Source organism: Empidonax traillii, unplaced genomic scaffold (genome assembly GCF_003031625.1).
Source record: "Empidonax traillii isolate 1590-97213 ecotype Southwest subspecies unplaced genomic scaffold, ASM303162v1 scaffold35:size4298261, whole genome shotgun sequence".
NCBI classification, from domain to species: domain Eukaryota; kingdom Metazoa; phylum Chordata; class Aves; order Passeriformes; family Tyrannidae; genus Empidonax; species Empidonax traillii.
In genome coordinates this window covers 1,717,530-1,740,044 of record NW_020955228.1, presented here as the reverse complement: position 1 = coordinate 1,740,044, position 22,515 = coordinate 1,717,530, and the positions used below count along the sequence as shown (strand labels likewise).

Genomic DNA, 22,515 nt, shown 5'->3' with positions numbered 1-22,515 from the left:
GTCATATTTTTAAAACACCTAGGCAACTGTGGGTGTCTTTTGGAGGAGGCAATTTCTTTTAGCATTCTTTTCCTATTGCTTTCTGACCATCTCAATACTTTCTTAAGGTGTTGCCCTCTGTAACAGGAATGTGAACTGTACACAGGCCTGAAGAAAATTAACAGCGACTCAGAAAATGAAAATTATCTGGAGAAACCACATTCCTCAGGAATACAGTATCATGGAGACTTGATTATTTCTTCTTGTGGAAGGGGCCAAGGTGTTTTATGATACCATACAGTTGTAGCTGAGATTGGCCTGTAGCCCAATAACCTAGTCATTCCTTTCTGGTGTATTTCTGCATTGGACTTGTGCTGAAATGCCCACAGGAGATTTGGGTAACTCTCTACAAATGCTTTTGCAGGTAGTGAGTGTTAATATAATTTAAAAAATCTGTTGTTTTCCCACCCGTCTCCTACTCTTCACCTCTCTTTGTGAAAAAGATAAATCATTCAGAGGTGCCTTTCAGCATATACCTGTTTGTTGAATTTACAGGAAGGGCTGCAGTTCCTTTTATGCACATGATGCTTTCTAACACATCACAGGCATCTTAAATAAAATTCATAAAAAACATACATCAAACAAGCAAACAAAAAATCCTTTAATCTTAAAATATTCACACAGGAAAATTCTATGTATCTAACTGTGCTAATACAACTGTACCAATATCTTGTGGACGAAATTATGCTCACTGAATGGTGGATATTCTTTTAAAAAATGAGGGCATAAGACTCCTTCTTTCTTGTACCAGCACAAGCTGAAAAACCCAGACATATTTAGCCATCAGCTGCCTAAGGAAATGTCACTTACCAATGTTTAGGATGATAGATTGCATCCTTTAGATGTGCCATTCTCTCTCCTTCCTCTCCAAGGAAATCCATTCTCAATTTTTTTACCTTAAAACCTAAAAGAATCATAACAAAAGCTTCTCACTTAATTCATCACTTCCATTTCCTCCATTTTCGGAGCATTTATATAGCATAAAATGTGCTGCTTGTGGTACTCTGCCCACACATGAGCTTAGAATCAGCTATGCTGGTCAGACAGGAGGAACTGTGTTTTTGAAAATTTTAAAAAATAAAATCCTGTCTCAACCACTTTTAGAAATACCTGTATGAAAAGAGTTTGTCCCTTTCTCCCACATATAAAATTACTTCAGAAGTGTTTTTTGGATTATCAGCCTTCGAAGTTAACTGATACCAGGTAAAATGAGAAGTCTAAATCAACAACGTCCTATAGTCTGTGATTACAAGGGATGGAATATTCAAAATTATTCACTAATACATAAATGGGTATTGGGAATCATGTTGTGATCAAGACTGAGTGGATAGCTATGAAAACAGCCCAAACCCAGCCTGACCAGCTCTGAGTCATGGTAATAAGGCCTGAAACTGAGATGCCTCCTGGGGAGCTCATGCTCTCCTGTGCTCTGCACTGCTTTGGGGCTCCTTACTCTGGGATGCAGCACCAACCCCGGGGTGCTGTGTGCAGTGTTAGAGTATTTGGAAGGAGTGCCTTTCAAGGCCGTCTGTCTTATAGCACTGTTATCTCCACCACAGTGGCAGCAGTGTGGACTACACTCAGTACACAAACACTTTTGGTTCTAGTGTATGAGTATTACCCAGAACAGAAACGTGCCTCTGGGCCTTCTGAGTTTGGTCAGAGCAGCCCTGGCAGTGCAGCACTATGGAAATGAGCTCAGATTGCTTCTGGATTTGAAGTAGCCATACAAGTAATACAGGTCACAGAATATTCTGAGTTGGAAGGGACCCACATGGATCATCAAGTCCAACTCTCAAGTGGATAGCCCATAGAGGGATCAAAACACAACCTTGACATTAGCAGCACCATGCTCTACCCAACTGAGCTAACTGCCACTCTGACACATCAGTATTCACCTGTGTCTATAGCAGAGACACTAAATTCCTCCATATAGTGGTGTACTATTATGAACACTTTTGGCATATATAAAGAAGAAAACGAAACCCATCTTAACTCTGCCTAAGAGAGATCCAGTACCATTTCTGAGAGAAACAGTAGTGGATCCTATCAGTGATTCTGCAGGTGAATAACACACTGCTGAAAATAGACAACAACAGACAGAAATTAAAGGAGAAGGGAAGGAAAAAACACAAACGAACAAGCACATATTTGATATTTCAAAAAACTGCTCAGACTCTGACATTTGTGGCTCAGGAACATTTTCATCCAGGGTGTTGTTTCACATTTGTGATTATACGAATGAATTTAGCTGGTGATGATGGCAAACTTCTAGCATCCACATCTTCTATTCCATTTGTACGAAGACCTATGTCCCTCAGATCCTTTTGGAGCTGGCACCTACTCTGGTTGTTTGATTCTCACTATTTTCTAAACTGCAGGAGAAAATATCTTTCCTTATTTACCTTTTTCACACCACTCATGATTCCATAGGCATCTATTATGGGACCACTTTCTAATTTAAAAATTAACCATTGAATTATTTGTGTCTCTGACCAATTAAGCTCTGAAGGCCTTGTTTCTTATCTCAAGCTGCTTAGTTTTTTTTTAAGAGTTTTAATGAAAGATTTTGTAAAGAAACAGAGAAGCTCTATTTTTTCTGTAATTTATTTAATGAATTCCCTCTGTAATTTCAGTTTATTTATCCATTATTTCTACTGTTTATTATAGCTTTTACTCATTTTCTGCAGAATTAATGTATTAACCTGCCCTTCTACAGATCTCTCATATCTAGGTATTTGTAGGTATTGTATCACTTTAGCTGCCTTCTTGACTATCAATTCAAAAGCATTTTTAAGGGAAGGCACTGAACAGGGCTGATGCAGGTTTATGTCCTGTTAACATGAAGAAAAGGGAATCAGACGCAATTCTCACCTGGCAGCCCTGATTCCATGTGAAAGTAAGAGTGTGAGTCCTCCTTCATTTCTGTGAATCATATCCCTTATTTCTTCTTTTACATATCCATGAAAATATACCGTTTTGCTTCAATACAATGCAGTGTACATTGCTTTATTTTGGGAAAGAGTAATGTTTTTTAAAAACATATTTTAATTTGACTAGAATGAATTGTGTTCTTCAGTTTGTTTTTTTCTGCTTTGTCTTGAAAAAATAAAATTTCTATTTGCACAGACTAAACACTTTCCAGGAAACAGATCATGATATTTGATTTTGCTCTGAATGTGTACTAAGTTCTAACTTTTTTTTTTTCCTTTAAACTTAATATAAAGTCTCAGTTCATATATCTGTGAGATCAAAAATGCACAGTTCCAAAGCACTATGTAGGAAATCTATAAAAAACCCCAGGTGTCTGAGCAACAGTTTGACAAGTGGAGAGACAAAAGGAACATGGGGAAAGGAACAGTGTCAGAGAAGTGTGAAGACAAAGGGTCCAGAGGCAAGGTTCGTGCTCAGTGTCATTAGGGAAATAGAAACTCTACCGGTGTCAGTTTTCTCTCTGTAATGCATCTCTGTCTCAATTCATGCTAAATAGATTGGCAAGCACTGCTGACTGCCTATTATTTTACAATCCATGTTTTTTAAATATATATAGATAATAGTATGCTTCAGTCCCTTAGCTAGATTATCAATAGGACATATTGACAATCCACATATTTATAGATTTGGTATATGGTAGTGCAACAGTGAGAGAAGCGTTCTCTTTTCTGAGGACTCTGGTGACTCCTCTATTGGAGCAGAGAGAACTGCGTCTTAATTGGCCTCTGGCCAAGAGCTGCTTGGAGATTGGGTCACAGGAGTCTAGAGAATGGCTCAATCTTATACAAAGTAGGTATCTGTAATTAATCAGATGAGTTGTGGCTGGAAGTACCTGCTTCTTCCAACTGTAAGTCTTCATTTTGTCTTTAAGCTACAAATAGTTGAAGCTACACAGGTGAAACTTAGTTCAGGATGCTGAATCTTTTTACCAGTAATGTTGCTGTATTACTTAGCACTGAGATTAGCTCAGCTGGTTAGGACATGGTGCTACATGCTCTAACATCAAGGTCATGGGTGTGATCCCTGTACAGGCCATTCACTTCAGAGTTGGACTTGATGATTGTTGTGGGTCCCTTCCAATTCAGAATGTGACTCTGAGCCAGCACAACAATTCTCAGTTCTGCTTCTGAAAAAAAGAAATATTTCAGGGAAAAATTAACAAAGTTTTATTTGCAGTTTGTCTTGCTTCTGTCATAGTTTTAATTAGTTTTAAGGCAGAGGAAGTTGGCAAGCTTTGTTTTGTATATGTCTCCTGTAACAGCCATTTTCCAGGAGAGTACAAGAGCAAAAGCTGGTCCATCCAACTTGTTGTTTGCAGTATTACGCTTTCAAACAAACACCACTGGACATCATTCCCACAACGTATCAAGAATGACACATCAGGAATATCTGTGTATGAGGAATATCCGTGTGTAGATAACAGGTATCATCTGAGGCTCGTTTGTGCTGGGTGTCATATATTTCACTGTATGAAGGAGACAGTACTAATAGCTTGTGCATGTGTAAATTTTCCACCAGAAAGGGTGATTTGTCAATCTCTAGGTCTGGCTTAATACGTTATCTTTCTGTCATACAATGGTTTTTTTCTCACTATAAATTCCTTGTACTGTTCCAGAAGTGCTTCCCAATCTACAGCCAGAGAAGCAAGCAGAGATGCAGGTGGCAGCTGCAGACTTGACCTGTTGAAGAGTGATCCCTGTTTCAGTCCTTTGTACTGAGTGATGCAAGAGCAGAGTTCCCACAGGGCTGAAGTTCAGTCTAACTGAGGTGACAGGACCTTGCTGCACCAGTGTGAATGTCCCTGATTTTTAAATTAATGTCTTTCAAACGAATATAAATCCTGGCCTATGAAGTCCAGACACAATTTCAGTGACTTATTTTACTTAAACTAATCAGTGAGAGCTGTATTAAAATAAATGTGGTTTAGCAAAACTGAAAATTTATCCAAACTCCTCTTTTCTGTTTGTTTGGTTTAAAATCAGGTTAATTAAAAAAAAAAAAATCAAACTTACAGCTGGTACAGACAAGCTACAGCTACTATATTTTATTAAAATACACTAAAGACACTCAGGTCTTAAAGTTATGACAGTAATATTAAAAATATGATTTATGATAAAAGTTTACCAATGTGTCTATATCCAGCTGTTGAAAAATGCTGAAAACTTTTTATTCCAAGGCCTTAAGGATACCTTCATTCCATGTCTGCTTTTATTGTTCACATTTTTTTTTCCAAGATGCAGTATAATTCCACATTTTAGCCAGACTCCAGTCTTATGCTATATAGACTGTCAGCTGATTCTTTGTCTTCCTGCTTTTCTGCAGCATGCCAGCACTATTTCTTGCTCTCCAGCTTTCTTTTGGAGAGCAATTTAATTGCATTTGAATGCCTGGTCCCTGGACTGTTCTGTGGAGCCAGGTAGCTGATGATCAGGAAGCATGTCGCTGGAGTCCAAGACTGCAGCTGGAAGCTGCTGGAACAGGGTAAACGAATCAGAGCTGTTAAAAAAATAGAGTAGCACATGAGCTGTAAAAGATTGCCTTTAAATTCTCCCTCCTGTAGAGGGAAGTAAGTGCAACCCTTGCTATCTGGAAAACCTCATGAGACCCCAGATCGAAAGGGATTATTATTTTTTTTATTAAAAATAAAATGTAGTTTCTTGTGGGTTCTGAGTGCTTCCCCATACAAGACAGTACATGGGGCTTCTTTGCAGTTTTTCTTTTGCTCCTACTGAAATCAGCAGAAAATCACAGTTGATCTGGGTGGAAACAGAATCTACACAAAGTTCAACTCGCTTTTCAGCTGAAAGCTCACAAGGATTTTATCACTGGTCAAAGATTCCTTCCTGTTTTATGCAGAATTTTCTATTAACCGTAAAAACTGAATTTTTCCACACTGTCATATGTTCACAGAAGTATTAGAACTGCCATACCTAATCAGACCAGTGAACCATCTAGGCTAGTATCCTTGGCTCCAGATGCCTCAAAGGAAGGTGCAAGAAAATTCATAATATCATATCCCAGAGGAAGTATCTTCCTAATCTTTGGCAGTTTTTGGCTAGCTATTGCCCCGAGCATGAGTGTTTATATTCGTTATACACTTTTATCCTATCTGAGGGTTATCTATCATGTATGTTCTATTGTTTGAACTATTCTCTACAGGTTTAGGCATAAATGTCACAATAGGACAGAGGTCATAAGTCACAGTAGATCAAAAGCCATAGTGTGTCAAATGTTGTAATATAATTCATGCTCGTGTATACAGCTCATACATAAAGTGACAGCTCATGCTAAGGCATTGCCTCATATTGCTCTTATAGCTACAGCTCCCCTAAGAGCGTTATAATATGCTATTGACTTTCTTGTGGATTCATCGTGCTGTGAATTATTTCTGGCCAGTGGAATTCATGAAGTTACCTTTTGGGTATTACTTAAGCAGGCGTCTTGTGATTGTGCCAGAGATCTTTTTTGCAGAAGTCAAGGTGTGTATTGTTTCCCTAGATTTTTTTTAAAGGGGGAAAAAAAAAAAAAAAAAAGAAACTGAAGATTTACACTTTGGCTTAAAGATATATAGGGTATATGAAAACAGCTCTTTTTTTTCTCTCCCATAAAAGAACTGATCCCATGGTCTCAGCAGGAATATGTATATGAAGCCATATTCAATAAAACTTAGGTGCCACAATTTTTCTCTATTTCCTTTTAAACCAAAGAATAGACAATTGCCACATATACTTTTGTCCTGAGTATTCCATCTTTTTAATTTCCTACATGTACTTACTCACTTTTTTCCCTCCTTCTTTGTTCTTTATCTCGGAATAAAAAAGAGATAAGAAATAAAATAAAAAACACTGTAAATGATCCTCTTCCTGAGAACACTTTACTCCTAACTGTTTGACTTTTCACCCTTTGGGTGCTTAGTGGAAAAGCCATTACTTGCTTGCTGAGGAAAAAAGCATTTAATGAATCACAAAATCATTCAATTATTCTTAAAAACACTTCACATCACACATCTTTTTCCAAGTACAGTGAGCATTTTTCACATTTAAATGGTGCATAACTGCCTCATAGAACGTGTCCCGAGAGTTAGAGACATTTTAACAGGAAGGTTCCAAGAGTATACAGAGTTATTTTGATATATATAAGTATTAAAGACATAGCACTACACATGCAGAATTTCCTCTTCTCTCTTCACTGTCTTTCAACAACATTTATGCAAAGTTGCCTTTGTGCTGTTGTGCAACATCTAGCTTTGTGCTGAGCTTAGATCCACATGCTGTGCTTATTTCGGCTTGCTGCAGTACCACACGATAAAAATGAAGTAATAGTAAAACTATTAACTAATATGGGGCAGCAAAGAATTTAGAATGTGTTTTGTAAATAAAATTGCAATTCATCTAGGAAAGGAAGTAAGAGACTTCATCGGAAAAGTACATTATTTTCAATCCCTGTTGAGCCTGTTGCTGATCTCTTGCTACTTTTTCTCTGCTTTCATAAAAGAAGTGCTTTCTGCAGACTGCAGTAGCTGCCACTTCCTACAAAACTTTCTCGTTTTAGTTTTTTTTTTTCTCCTCTGGGGTGTCTTTTTTGTTGTTGTTGTTTTGTTTTGATGGGGTTTTTGTTGTTGGTTTTTTAATTGACTTACATTGTAATATGTGCTTTTTTGTATTTTATAAAAATATACAATTTTTTCCCAACAGAATCAGGTGGCTGACTTGATTTGTAAAACCAACTTGAAGGCTGCACTTTTGCCAGGGCAAATGGGAGTCAGCCTGTTTATTTGAGTGTGGGTGTAGGAGCTGGCTAAGGAGCTGGCCTTGAATTTGTAAACTTTCCTGCACTTTTATATTCCTGTAGTTTAAACAAGTAATTTTTTCCATAGCAATGATTTTTTCCTTTTATTTTTTTTTAATTTAATAGGAAAGAGTGGTATTTATATGATAGCTTTAGGCTAATGTAGATATCTGACTTAGGCACAGTTTTAAGAACTAAACCTAGGTGTTTGTACTTCCCTGCATAGCTGGCAACAAGACAGAGGTGCCGGGGGCCTGTAGACAAGGGGGTGCCGCTGCAATTCAAAGGACCTAAATCAGATGCCTGAAGTAGGCAGTGTGAATAACCCTCTAGATGACTGGAATTACTGGACCACATTAGAGAGAGAGGAAAAAAGTGAGGCTGGCATATGGTGAGTGTCCTACATATGGTATGTTGTTTATATGTGTTTTTTTCCATTAGCATTTCTCTTTCCTTTGTTGCTCCACCTCCTCCTGCAGTCTCTCCTAACAACAATGTTAATTCAAAAACTTCTGTGGTTGAAAGAAAGTTTTTGGACCTATACTACTCTGAAAAGCACAAAAAATCAGGCAAAATGAGTTAGCTCTCTCTGCCGCACTCCGCCTTGCCGAAACAGTGCCCTGAGTGCTTGTGTGTAATTTCCTATTTCCTTTTACTTCTCTGGACCCGATAAGGTGTGTGTGTGGCTTAAAATCACTTGTCATAAAGTTTACCATATTTCATCCCTGAAGACTCTCTTTTATACTCAGTCAAATGTCAATAAATTTTTCAATAACTAGAAAGGATAGGCATCAATATAATAGACACACACTCTTCATACTGTATTAATTCCTTTGGTCCGGTCAAATCCTGGTTTTACCCAATGTAGCTTCAGGGGGAATCTCCCTTGTGCAGCAAAAAGCAGGCTCCACCTGGTTCCGATTAACTTTCCACTGGTTGGATCTGCCCAGTGATGGTGTAAGAAAATACGGAGCAGAGAAGCCTGCAATTGAAGCTGTAGATTCATGGCCTATAAAACTGAAAGGCTATAATGGTCATCTACTCAGTCTGCCCCCCGCCCCCAGAAGGGGTACCAAAACTTTTCTGAATTGCCTTTTTTCTCTGTGTGTGATTTTAATAGAAAAAAAGCAATCTTCCATCTTGATTTAAACCTTCCGGTGTGTTTCTCCAACTACATCTTTTTGCCACTGGCTTCTGTTACACCTTTGTCACCAGACTGAAAACTGTAGTGTTATCAAATTTCTGTTTCTCACATAGTTATTTATAAGCTGTGATCAAGTAGCCTTTTAAACGTCTCTCTGATAACCTAAATAGATCGAGCTCCTTGAGTCTTTCATTACAAGGAATGTTTTCCACTCCTTTCATCATTCTTGTTGCTTTCCTCTGAACCTTTTCCAATTTTTCAACAGCTTCTCTTGAATTGTGGTCACAGTATTTCCAGAACTGGTTGCGTCTGTGCCAAGGACAGAGGTAACACAACCATATTGTGCGTTTCTCTGGTGATGTGCCCACGGGTTGTTTCAGATCGTGTCTACGCTCTTGTACTCACAGTTCTTTGCACTGATTATCTGCTCTAGAGCCTTTTTCAGGCTGCCTCAGTTTGTGGGCAGGGTCCCTACCTTGTAGCAGTGGTATAGTCTTTGTTATAAGAGCAGTATCTTATCTTTCTCTGGATCAAAATCTACCATTTGTTAACTGTGGCCAGTTTCCTGAGCAATCTGGATTCACAGTGACTTGGCTTCCTCTTTATTTATTAATCTTCCAATAATTTCAAATACAAAGTTTCTAAATACATTTTTTTTATAACTGATAGAAGAGTCACAAATAGAAAAAAAAATTACAGGGTCATGCGTTTGTGGATCACTGTTAAAATAAACACCACTGACTATTTCTCTCCACTTAATACATGGCTGAGACTGAGCTTTGACTCTATTTAATAGGTAAAATATTGATTTTAATAAATTTTTTCTTCATCAAAATATTATGATTAACAACTAAAAGACTTTCCAATATTCCTCTACATATTTAATAATACTAAAATTAGCTTTATCCTACCAATTTATACCCTTATTAAGTGATATCTAGTTAACTTTGGCAAGATGATTTTCCAGAAAATTCTGTTCTCACTGCTTTGATTAAAATGAACTAGTATTCCTAGAAGCCATTCCTTATTTTGCTTGAGATCAATGTGTGGTTGAAACACTTACTGACATTTTAGGTCATCACATTTATTCTTTTAAACTATTCACAAAAATTTGTGCATAGTTCCCTTGAACCTCCCTAGTTCTCCAAGATATACTAAAAATCCTCACCAACCATGCAGACAGGTTCTCTGCCAAATGTATTAAAATACCTCCATGCAAATTATTCAGGTCTACTGATTTTAAAAATGTCTAGTTTTATTAGCTGCTATTTAACGTACTCCTGTGTAACTACTGAAATAGACCATCATATTCATCTGATATGAATACATCATTTGAATTTTTCCCCAAATGCAGAAGAAAAGTATTTGGGTATGCTTTATTTTTAAATGGAAATAACCTAGTTATTTCCATTTAGTAATGGAGCAAGGCAATTTTTAGGATTTTTTTGTTCATAATATAATTTTATTTATTGTCCCTATGTCTGTTTTCTCTTTTTGATATTTGACTTTCTTTAAAAATACTCTATAATTCCCAGCTTCTAATTTCCATTAATTGCTATTTTTCCCCCTTCTCCTCCCTTTTGTTTGCTTGTTGGTTTTTTTAGTATTGCTTTCACATAAAAAGTCATTTTATTATTTTCAACAAAAGAGTAGAAGGTTTTCATCGATCGTGACTTTTTTGGCACATCCTTTACAGTGCATTTAACGGACTGAAGATGCCAATCAAGTTTTTCCTTTAATACTTTCTCCATATAACTGTTTCACAGTTGCTGTCCACTTTGTAAAAGCTGATTGTCTGATATCAACAAATATAAGTATCAGATTTAAGTGTGCTTGCTCATAATGAATATAACCAAGTTTTAGCTATGTGCACATAAGCAATTTATTTTTAATACTGTGATTCCTCTGTCACTAGACTGAAGTCTTATGGAGAATTCCTCCGTGTTGGATGCAGTTAGGGAAAGTGTCATTTTTAATTTATTATGGACACTCTGAGGTTTCCAGTTTAGTATTATTCCATACCTCGCAGATATTTTTACCATGTTAAGCTATTTTGTGACCTGTATGAAAGAAATACAGACTTTTAAAATTATTATTTAAATGTGACAGCAATGAGAATCTTTCAAAGGAGGCATTAGGAGTAAGACATAAAATGCCAGCTTGATTCAACTACAATTTGGATCATTGCTTCATAATAAAGTGTAGTTTAAAAAATATTGACACAGTTACTGAGAGGTGTGAAAGATTTAACGCACAGAAGCCATTTCATTTTTTTGGTAGGAGTAAAGTGTGAACCTGTGGTCACAGTGTTCTCTCGTAGCCTCCGTTTATTTACAGTGTTACATGCAGATTGCTCACTTCAACGCTTTAAGCAGAAATACAAAACATATCAAAAATGCATCTACAATTATAATAAATTATAAAATTCTAGAAATCGTGTCTGAAGTTCCAGGCTCTTTGAAGTCAGTAGCACTCAAACTGTTAGACTTCCAGTAGTTTTCTTCACAAAATGCTGTTCCATATTATAATAATTTAACTTGCCTCATGGTAAAGTTCGCTAACTGGACCAAAACACCCAATTACCTCATCCTGATTTAATCCTATTCTTTAAGAGGGTGAAACCTATTAAAAATAGTATTAAATAAGAATGTTTTCAGGGAATACATCTCCTAATTCTTGCTACATGTTTTCCTGGAAACATTTTTAAAGAGGAATACTGTATTTCTATTTGTGTCGCGAGCAGACTATTCTTAACAACAGACCTGAACTGAATGTGTACGGTATACGTTTCTAATTTTAGGTATAGTTGCCTTATAATGATCCAGTCTAATTTCTTTTGTCCTTTCTCTTGCCTATTTAGATGCAAAGCTCTCCCGTTCAGTGCACAGCACCTGACACAAACCAGCAAAGATCTCTACAGAAATCCTATTAAAATATTACTGATAATTCAAGTGGTCACCATTCAAAATTACCTGGTAGAATTTTAAACATATTATCAGCAAAACCAAAATATATTACCTGTTTTCAGCCATTTTGTTGCCAGTACCTTATGAACTCACAATACTGACTTATATGGCAGCTGGGAAAGGAAACACCAAACATATATGAAGAATAAAATAAGTATTAAAATGGATTAACAATCAATTTGGCTTCAATGCAATAAATCCAGAGCGACTCTGCAAGCACAGGAACTAGCCACATTTTCTACACAGATTTATTTCCTACTATGTAATGTACATAAAACACGTGAATTTAATTTGTTTTGGTATTCTGTACCGTGAGGAGACTCAAGGAAAAAATCCATATAATCATGCATTAGTGTAATGTTAAATATGAGAAAATAGCCTATTGTACCAATTAGACAAGAATTCACCCTCAAAGAGTTATTAGGGGATGTTCACACGTGCAGGAACATTTGGGTGATTTGAGAGAGGCCACGGATGACCAGGCCCAGTGGCTGATATAGCCTATCACCAGTATGGAATAGTCCTTGAGGCTACGTATCCAGGAAACTGGACTTTCTCTGCTTATGTTCTTTCTGATCAGACTTGTCTTTCTCTGGCAGCTTTTGTCAGCAATCAGATTCACTGGAAACATAAAAGAGAAAATGATTGCTGGAGTTGTGCTGAACAAGCAGAGCATTAGCTTTCTTCTTGCTCTATTTGCCCATGTGCACAATGAAAGGAAACTGGCAGAGGTCCTCATCCAGGAAAAGAATTAGGGGCTTTATCATCTGACAATAAGCTGAGCAAATTGGAGACCACAAACTACTTCTCTTCAGAGTACCCCTGAAGGGTTCAGTGCCTTAAAGGTAATAGGAGGAACTACAGGGAGGTTGTAAAGATGAGTAGCCAGGCAATGAGGGATGCTTGTGCAAGGTCTGCTGTTGAGCACTGGGCAAAGTACACATGCAAAAAAATCTAAAATTCTAGAGCTTGAAGACCTGGTAATTTTAATTATTTTCAAGAGGTACAATAATCCATCATACTTTTTATTCTAAAATTTTGGTTGTTCACATAATAATATTTCAAAGGAGAGCACATTTGATAAATGATTACAGTAATATACATGGATTATCAAATATATATAATGAAGCTGGTAACTAAGAAGAAGACAATTTGTTTAATAGTGGTTCCATTCAACAGAAATAAATGAAAGAGGATTTTAAAACCAGGGAGTTAAAAATCAAGCAGACTTTCATGACCAGCAAAATACAGTCTTTCTGCCCTTTGTTATCATATAACCCTTCTTCAGATTATGATTCAAGGAGTACACAGGAGAGGTTTTAATATCCTGTAAAACTAAAAATCTTAAAACAGAACTTCAACATGGTGACTGAACCCCTTTGAGCTTTTGAGCTGGTCTTTGGAAATTTGGAAGGAGTCCAGATTTTTGCTAACTCTTTGTTTCCAATCCAAAATAATCTGGAAATAATACCTGAAACATGAATGATAGTAATGTATACCTGTAATAAGGACATAAACTGGTGGAAATATGTCTGCTTAGCCTCCTCAAATAGCAATACGAACTTTACCTTAACGTGATCGTCTCACACAAACTCTTTCAAACATCAAATGGCTAGAGTGTTATTTAAAGAAAAATTTTTTCCCGTTATAAACTGATGTGCACACAGAAAGAGATCTGAAAAATATTGAGCAGAAATCTAATCCACCCAAAATCTTTATGGATGAACTGTTCCCCTAGTAATCCCTCAACCTATAAACATCTCAATAAGACATCTAGAGAAAATTGTTTGAAATTCTTAGACTCAGTACCTCTGAAAATGCTGCAAAGCTGGCCTACCAACACTGATTAACTAGCTACATCAGGAACCCAGGATTCATAAGCACTGCTCAATTTGCTGGAACGAGAGACTTTCTTCTTTTCCCTTCCCCTCACTTGACAATCAAATTTTCCATACAAATTGGCATGGTGTGGTTGATTTTCCCTCTGCTATTCCATAGCCTTGATATTCTCTGTGTGGGGAACTGCACTAATGCCAAAGGGATGCTTGGCTCATTGTGCTCTCCCGATAGCTACTTCAGAAATGCTGTTGGATTAAATAGCAAGGGACAGCAGCGTTTCAGTCGTGATCCATCAGGCGGATCTGAGAGGAGCCGTTTGCCCTGAGAGAGGATAGACTTTCGAGACATATGGTGCTATAATGGGGGGGTGGGGATTTTTCAATTCCAATCCACCCATTCCGGATGAGAGAGACTGAGCTAATACCCTCGTGTACGGTGCACTGCATCTAGCTACGGAAGTAGCGTTAGGATGGAATTTATGGACTCTCTAAATTGTTTGCCAGGAAATGTTTACTAGCTATGCACAATAAACGACTGTGAAAGCGTATTCCTGTGTTTAATATGGTATGGTTATTTCCTTATATTTTGGTCATACTATTATGATACCAATAAAGGAAACTTAGAAAAACAAAATAAAACAAAACAAAACAAAAAAAAAAGACAAGAAAACAAACAAGCAATGTATATTCGTATTTATGGGACTTCATTTGGGAAAGTCTGGTTGACTACAAATTGTGCAGGGTAAACTTACTGCCTGCACCCCTGGATACACGCCATACCTGCCATATTAAAAATTAAATATATGACTTATTTTTAAAGCAAAATATTCTCATCATCAAGTAAAGCTACGTTTTTTAAAAAGCCCATTACCACTGCAGGGGGTCATACATAATGAAATTACTGTACACATATATGAGAAGACTACCTACCAACTTTCCGAAATGGATACACAGCTTCATAATTTAGAACTTAAAGAGGCGGTTTTGGATTGCAAGCTGAAATCTTGGCATTTTGCTCTGGGATGTGACTCTGTCTTCCATACAGCTCACTGTTGTACCAGGGACTACCGTACAGTTTTATAGGGTGTGTTAGATTAGATACATTCCCAAACATTTTACTCTGCTAGGAAGCAAAGTCAGAACTTTATCTGGTAATCTGTGCAAAGAGCTTTTTCTGGTCCTTCAATTGATTTAATGTGAGACTTCTATTTTAGTATAATGCGTCTAAGAACTCTCCCTGTTAGTAAAAGAAAGCGCACTAACCCATTTTGTTTTAATTGTACATTAAGAGTTTGAGCCTGGAGGTAAGCTGGTATTTCTGCACGGCTGAACACCCTCTTTTAGCGTACACATATGTGTATTTATACATCCAGTATGCTGTTCACAATGGGATTTTCAAGTTCAGTATTTTAGTAACAATGCAGTTTCTCAGTTTCCACTTGTATTTTCTGCAAATAAGAATAAATACAGTAGACAGGCATACTTTGTCCCTTGCTTCCTATGAATATAACAGAGGAGATTAGCTGATAAAAGAAAGAATGAAATAGAATTTAAAATCAGACATCTCAACTTCTATAGCAGACCATTCAGTGCAATAAAAAATTAAAAATGCATTAGTAAAATATCTTATCCACCAGGTTTGTTCAAAATGCAATTTTCAGTTTGTTGGTGTTGGTTTAGTTGTTTTTTGGGTGTTTGGTTTGGGTTTTTTTTTTTGTTGTTACTTTTTTTTTGTTGGGTTTTTTTGTTTGTTTGTTGTTGTGGGGTTTTTTTTTTTTGTTTGTTTTTTTTGGTGTTGTTTTTTTTTTTTCGGTAATCACAGGGAACAGTATTTACGTTTAGCTGCACTTTTTTGAATTGCTATTACAGTCTAACAATGAAGTTGATCCTGTAAGGTCATTGGGGAAAAAAAAAGACTCAGCACTTCTCAAGGTCAAGTATGAAGACAGTTCTTGTTGTAAAGCAGTTAAAGTGTGGGTTGTTTCTCTAAAATGTTTTTCTCTAGCAAGCTGATCACAGTAGTAAAAGTATATGAAAAATACATTATTTGTAATACTACTAGGAAGAAAAAGTGGTGCTACAAGTTATCTTGGTAACAGCAAAAAGAGGTTCCAAAAGTGGAAATGTGTAAGTTTAGATGCACTACGAACACAATTCATACCGTGAGATGTTAGTTTTGATTCGAATTTCATTGTTTCAAACAAAAGAGCAGTATTTGAGAGGTTTTTTCTTTTATGTAGTAAAAATCTATCTCAGCTTAAACCCATTGCCTACAACTAGTGAGCTGAAAAATGCAAAATGCTATGAATACCTGGACAGTGTCTGTTTTATTAGTTTTAATCAGAGTTGTTTTGGGTACCCTGAAGGAAAAAACACGGCTTTCAGCATAACATAGCCAAGGAGCTGACATGTCTCGTGCCTTTCTCTTCCATTAGAGACATGCTATGCCTCCAGATGCTGCAGTCTGGATTTAGGGGCATATACTGCTCTTGCACAAATAAGAGTTGCATATGTTACGAGTTAATTCCATTTTGTTGTGTTCTCTTACACATGGCGTTTTTGAAACAGTTAAATGGAAAATATTTTTAGTTTACCATCTTGTATTAAAATATACTTGGATTATGAAGTAAAATCTAAATCCCTGAGTGATACATTCTACAGCTCAAATGCACAAATGCATAAAGTTCATGGACAGATTACCTATGAGGGAATAACACAAATCCAGACAGTGTCCCCACATTGCTGCACTTTGCAGTTGTGTCTCAGTCAGCTGAAAAGTATTCCAAATAATACACCTCTTCTTACAGCTGAGCTTCACCAAGCCCACAGTGCTGGGCACTTTTCATTTGAAAGAGTAGGGATAGGAATAAATGGGCTTCACACTTTTATTGTGGGCATCTAATTTAAATGAAATATATGGGAAATGCATTAAACAAGAGAGGATGTTGTCTACAGTGATTCGGTGCACCAAAATCCATATACTAACTTAGATGATGTGAAAGTGCCTCAAAGATAGTCCCTTGCTGGAATAGTTTATTGAGCTCAACCTGAGGACTATCACATTTTATCAAAGGACATGCAAGTGTGATGCTTAATAAAGCATGACATATAAAACTATATTGAAAAGGTTTCTTTCAAGAAGTAGTACAATATATTCCCAGCTCACCAGTAAAGTGCATTCTGTTTTGGTGAAATAAAATATAAAATGAGTTTATGCAAACATGGGTTTGGAAGTTGTCAGTCTCAAAGTATGTCACTCAAATGTTTCTTCATGACAGTTAAGAACTTACTTATTATTTTTTTTCTGTGTCATTGATGCCTGCAAACTTAAAATAGTTTCCTTAATCAGAACCTTTGAAACTTTATCTGCAAATTAAGCACTTCTTGGCATGTATTTTTTAGGGAAATCTAGCTTCTTTTTTTTCTTTTTTTCTTTTTTTTTTTTTTTCATTCTTTCACAAGCCAAAATATCTGCATCTAAAACCCCCCTCAGTTTAGTGTAAAATTATGATTTCAAACAATTGTTACTTTGCATTTAATTTCTTCTACCTGTTGTTTGCATTATCTGATATTAGGTTTTGGGGTGCGTGATGCAGTTATGCATTAAGAAGTACATCCAATTTTTAGGTCTTTTTTTCCTACAGCTATTATTAATTAAGATTGCAATCCTGAAAATGTTTCTAGTCAAGAAAATCGCCATGAATGCAAAAAGGACTCTGTAAATAAAAACACAGGATTACTCCCATGTGAAACTGGTGAAATGAACAGAGCCTGAGCTCTGCAGGGCAGTGAATATCTTTCTGTTCTGAATACTAGCTAGTTAGGGGTTTCTGCTCCAAGTCTAAAGCTCATCACACTATAAATCATAGCATACACACCTGCAAAGTAAATAACATAATCCCAACAGCTATAAAAACCTAGATATTTTGTAATTATTTATTCTTGGTGCAGAGATATATGCATACGTGTCTTTTTCTCCCTCCAGAGCAGAGGAAATTAGGAATTACTATGAATACACACTGTAAGGGTAGTATTTTACTCATTAACCTGTAAAAGAGATGATGAAAATTAGTGACTTGTCACTCTCCTAATGTCCCCTGATGAAGGCAGAATTATGAAATATGCCCCCTGCTGCTGATTCTGCAAGGACTTGGAAATGTCAGCCAGGGGACAATAAATATTTCAGGTGGTGGTAGGTTTTTCCTCCATTGCAGTCTCCATAATGTAAGCATACTGTGTATTTACGCAGTAAATGGGTGTAAGTCATAGTGCAAATCTTTTGATGCACAAAGATTTCAATCATCTGTATTTTTTATTCTTGGTGACTCAGACTTGAAGTATAATCACTAAAATATTAACTTTGCAGCACAGTAAGAAGCAAACATTGCTAGAAATATGAAGTGATGAGAACACTCCGCCTTTCTTCCATGCACAACGGTGTCTGCATTTTTGATGGTGACTCTGGTAAAATGTCTTTTCAATGCATATACAGATCAAAATCCTCAGTGCAAATTGTATCAAATAAAAAATGATAAATATGTAAAAATACAAGCCTTTTTTTCCTCTGTGATTACTAATTTTATTAGGAGAATGGATTTAGGGTGGTGGTAGTGTGTAATTGTCAAGATCTGGAGACAACAAAATGGAAAACATACTTTTCAGGCACCACTGACTTGCCTGCATGTTCACTTTGAATGCATTTCTAAATACAAATTAAAGATACATATTATTAAAGTGCCCCACAAAACTTGTCATAACTGTTTTCTAGTTCAAGTGCTCTTAAGTGGAGATAATACTAGAAAGAATAAAACAATTGTTAAATTGTAATATAACATGCAGATTGGGAAACAAATAGTATTGTGCAAGCTGGTTCAAGATTGTACAAGTTTGCAAATAAATTATCTATTAAAAACAAACACACCCCAAAGTTTTGAATATCATTTGTACTGGGACTTTTGAGTATCTAACGCAAGTCTCCCCCAGCTCAAATTCTAGAAACATTCCTGAAATGTCATAGTTCAGGTGTGAAGCCTCACGTACTTTCACAATTTTGATATTTCATCAGTTTATTAAATTAAATAGGAGGCATAAGACATTTTACTGGTTACAGGGGGTTGGCAATTCAAATAACTTTTAATGATGCAGTGCAGACTTGTACATCATTTTTAGCGAGGACCTCATAGCTAGGCACAATTTTCTATAATATACTAAATTGCTGGCATAACTTTTAAATTTGTGATACTTGAAGATCATATAAATTAGAAGAAAAGCCATATGTATATGGGAGAAGTAGCTGAAATATGGATTCAGGCTTAAAGCTTTTATAGATCTGTTGTGGAAAAAATTGTGTCTGATAAGTGTTAAACCATGGCACATGTAAGAGTGAAATGGAAGTACACCACAGAAATGCAATGTTAAAATTATGTGGTAAGCACTATGGGAGTGTAATTTCTCAGAAAATGGTGGTTTTTATGAAGAAATATAATAATGCAAATAAAGATACTGGTATACCATAGGTTTATGAATGGTAAATGTGATTATCGTCAATTTTAACTAGTCAGGGATTCAATAATTTTGACTACTCAGTCAACATATTATTAATTTTCTTTGCAGTGATTTTCAGTTAAGGCATTCAAGTATCTCTGTAATGACACATAATCCCTGGGCTTTTTTATTGCCTATATCTATGGGTTTCCACTGCAGCACAGGTATCATGAGAAACGAATTATATTGCTTCTAAGGGACTTAAACAGGCAAAAATAATGGAAAAAAAGAAAAGGCTGAAAATAAACATGCATCTGTTGTGAATCTACATTGACTCTAAGGTTAAATGACGCCTGCCTTCACCAAATTGCCATGGAAAAATATGAACTGATCATAATTACAGTAGAATAAAACCTCATCCTCTTGCTTTGGTAGGCTCTTGAGTACAATAAAAACTTTGGCTAAAATACACTTAATTCATATTTGTAAGCTTTCTCTTAAATAAGGAGAATATTCTTAAATGGTGTAAAATGTCATCCTTTTACTGACTTCAGGTAAGTTACCACAATTTGTACCACTCAAATGGTGGTCCCCAAGTATGACTATCTGATTTTACTGTAATATGCATACTGCAAACACGCAAACCACACACTAGAAAGAACTGATCAAGAATCCTACTTACATTCTGATAAATATTCAGGAAGGTAGTCCTTTCAGTCTCCAACATAAAAAGTGAACAAGACTACAAAAGTCCTGAAGAGGAAGAATTGTATATTGGTTCTTTCACATCAATTTTGTATAATCTCTTTCCCCATAAATTGTAAGTTAAAAACCTCCAAAACAACCCACCACCAAAAGTAAAATACACAAAGTGAATGCAAATAGTAGCCCATACATGAAAATATAAATGATGTTCCAAACTGTGTTGGCTCCAGATGTTTTTATGAGTTAAACAGTTTACTGTTTTCACATATTTAAAACATTCTATTTTTTCACTTGATGTTTATAAGCTTTGGGCAAACTTGCTGGCATTGATTTAAGTTATGCTTTTGTACCACATGTAGGTCAAACACACATTCTGAAAAAATACAATACAAACAAGAATTCAATCATTAATATCGAGAGGTAGTAACTGCTTACACTTCCTTCAGTAATTGTTTCACTGAGAAGCTTTGCACTAAACCTTTAACTAAAAAGTTGTATTTTTTTTTACAAAGGATGGTATGATATAACCGTAGGTATTTGATAACTCCGCACAGACACTTTTTGAATCATTTCAGTAAACATTTGAAGCTGCTTATTTGCCTTAACATCAGTTCCCTATATTTGCATTCTCCTTTTATAGTTTAAAATGAAAGCATAAAGCTCTGTACAGAATTGCATTTCCAGTTCTTGCGTGCTTAAAACCTATTATTAAAGAAGTAATAAGAACACTTGATGTAGGATTTGTGAACTTATTAGGGGACTCAGAAATCCTGGGAAGCACAGTCCCGAATATTCACATTTGATTATTAATCTAATGGCAAACACTAAGTTGTGCCATTATAGTTTTACTATTGCAGTCTTCTTTTTCTTCTTCTTCACCTTTTGGAGCCTCTCCTACCTCTCTCGAAAAAGTTCTATTTGGCTCCGTTTCTTACTTCTCTTGGAAACCTAATCTTTCTTCCTCCCCCTTGCACCCTCTCACTTTCTTCACTGTGATTCACTTATTTCAATTTTTTTATCATATGCGAGAAATCCTGCATGGCCATGCCCTAGAATTAAGAAAAAGCATTTTTACACTGGCTGGGGTTCGGGACTTCCCCGACCCCTTCGCAACTGTGGCAGTGTCAGTGCTTCAGCGGCAGCGGCCCTTGAAGGAGGGGTCCTGGTATTCCTGCCCCTCCGTCCCCGGCCCCCCCGACGGGGTCTCGCCCCAGTGGCCGGGGCGGGCGGATGGACAGCAGCAGGTTGGAGAGCCGCGAAGGGCAGCGGTGTGGTGCGGTGCGGTGCGGGGGGGCCGCACCGCCGCTCCCCGAGCTCCCACCTGGGGCCGCCCGGCCCGACCTCGCCGCCCGCCCGCCCCCGCAGCCCTCGGGCCGCCGGCAGGGCCGCTGCGAGCGCGACGCACCGCGTCGGTCGCTGTCTCGCAGTTACTGCTTCATGGCAGCGCCTGGTTTGTGAGGGGCAGCAGCACCCTGTGCTGGCAGCCCGGCGAGTTCCCAAACCCGAGAGGGGTTAAACCATTGAGATTTCTTTGTACTCCCCTCTTCTAATATTAGAGCACATATTGAAACGATAAACACAATGAAAAGCACGAAATATTTCATCAGTGTTGTAACTGTATATTTCCTTTATTCTGAAGAAATATCAAGTTTTGAACAGTGCACAGAGGCAGCAACTTCTGCTTTGGACTCTGCTCTCTTTGTAAAGACCGCGTTGTTACAGTTAAATCTAAATACAGGTTTTAAAAAGCGTTAGATGTCAGAAAAGGGGGGAAATCTTACCGTCGAAAGATTGCTGCAGGTTCCAGCTCAGTCTGAAACTGCAGAGAAAACCAGAGCAGCTGCTGAACAAAAGTTTTAGATTTTTTTTTTTTAGAAAGTCTGCAAAACTAATTTCCCACAAAATAGGACTCAATTTCCGTTTAAGAAACTAGCTCTTGCAAATCTCATACAATTGCTGATTTTTTTTCCACTAGCAATTGAAATTCATTTTATCTTTCACACATGGACCCAAGAATTTGACCTGAAATTGCAGAAACGCAATGGTTTTCCTTTTCTTCCTCTTAATTTTTTTTAATGTTGATTTGAGGGGAGGAGGAGGAAGGTACATCGAGGGATGAGAATAAAACCTTTCCACAGTGGGCACCTCTTTGGTCAGTGATTAATCAATGTTTTATCCTGATTTAAACCGGTTATGATCGGCGTTCATGGATACAGTTCATTCTGCTACACACACGAAAAAAAAAAAAAAAGGACAACAAAGACAAAAAAAAGACAGGCCCAGGCTGTCCAGGTTGTCTCTCTTGATCTACTACAGACTGCAACGAAGCAAATGAAGATACGGGAAATAAAAATTACGTGACTTCTAGTTTTAAAAGGGCAGGGGACAAAAAGGGAAACTTCTCTTTCTGCAGCCAGATTTGCAGGCACAGTGGGCGCCGGTGGGTTCGTTGCAGAACCAGCCCCCGATGGTGGGGAATAGTGTGAAGTGCGTGCGGGCAGCCGCGGCAGCGCCGCGCTCAACCTGGGCGCGGGGCCGTGGGCACGGGCGAAGCGGG

General features: G+C 37.2%; 1 long non-coding RNA gene across 1 annotated transcript; it reads right to left on the bottom strand.

The window, feature by feature from the left end:
* Positions 1 to 853: 853 nt before the first annotated feature.
* On the bottom strand, positions 854 to 21,774 carry LOC114054596. The gene is made up of 3 exons (XR_003570503.1): positions 21,740 to 21,774; positions 19,936 to 20,006; positions 854 to 943 (listed from the first exon to the last, which is right to left on the bottom strand). It is a non-coding gene; the product is annotated as an uncharacterized LOC114054596 (long non-coding RNA).
* Between the last annotated feature and the right edge of the window lie 741 nt (positions 21,775 to 22,515).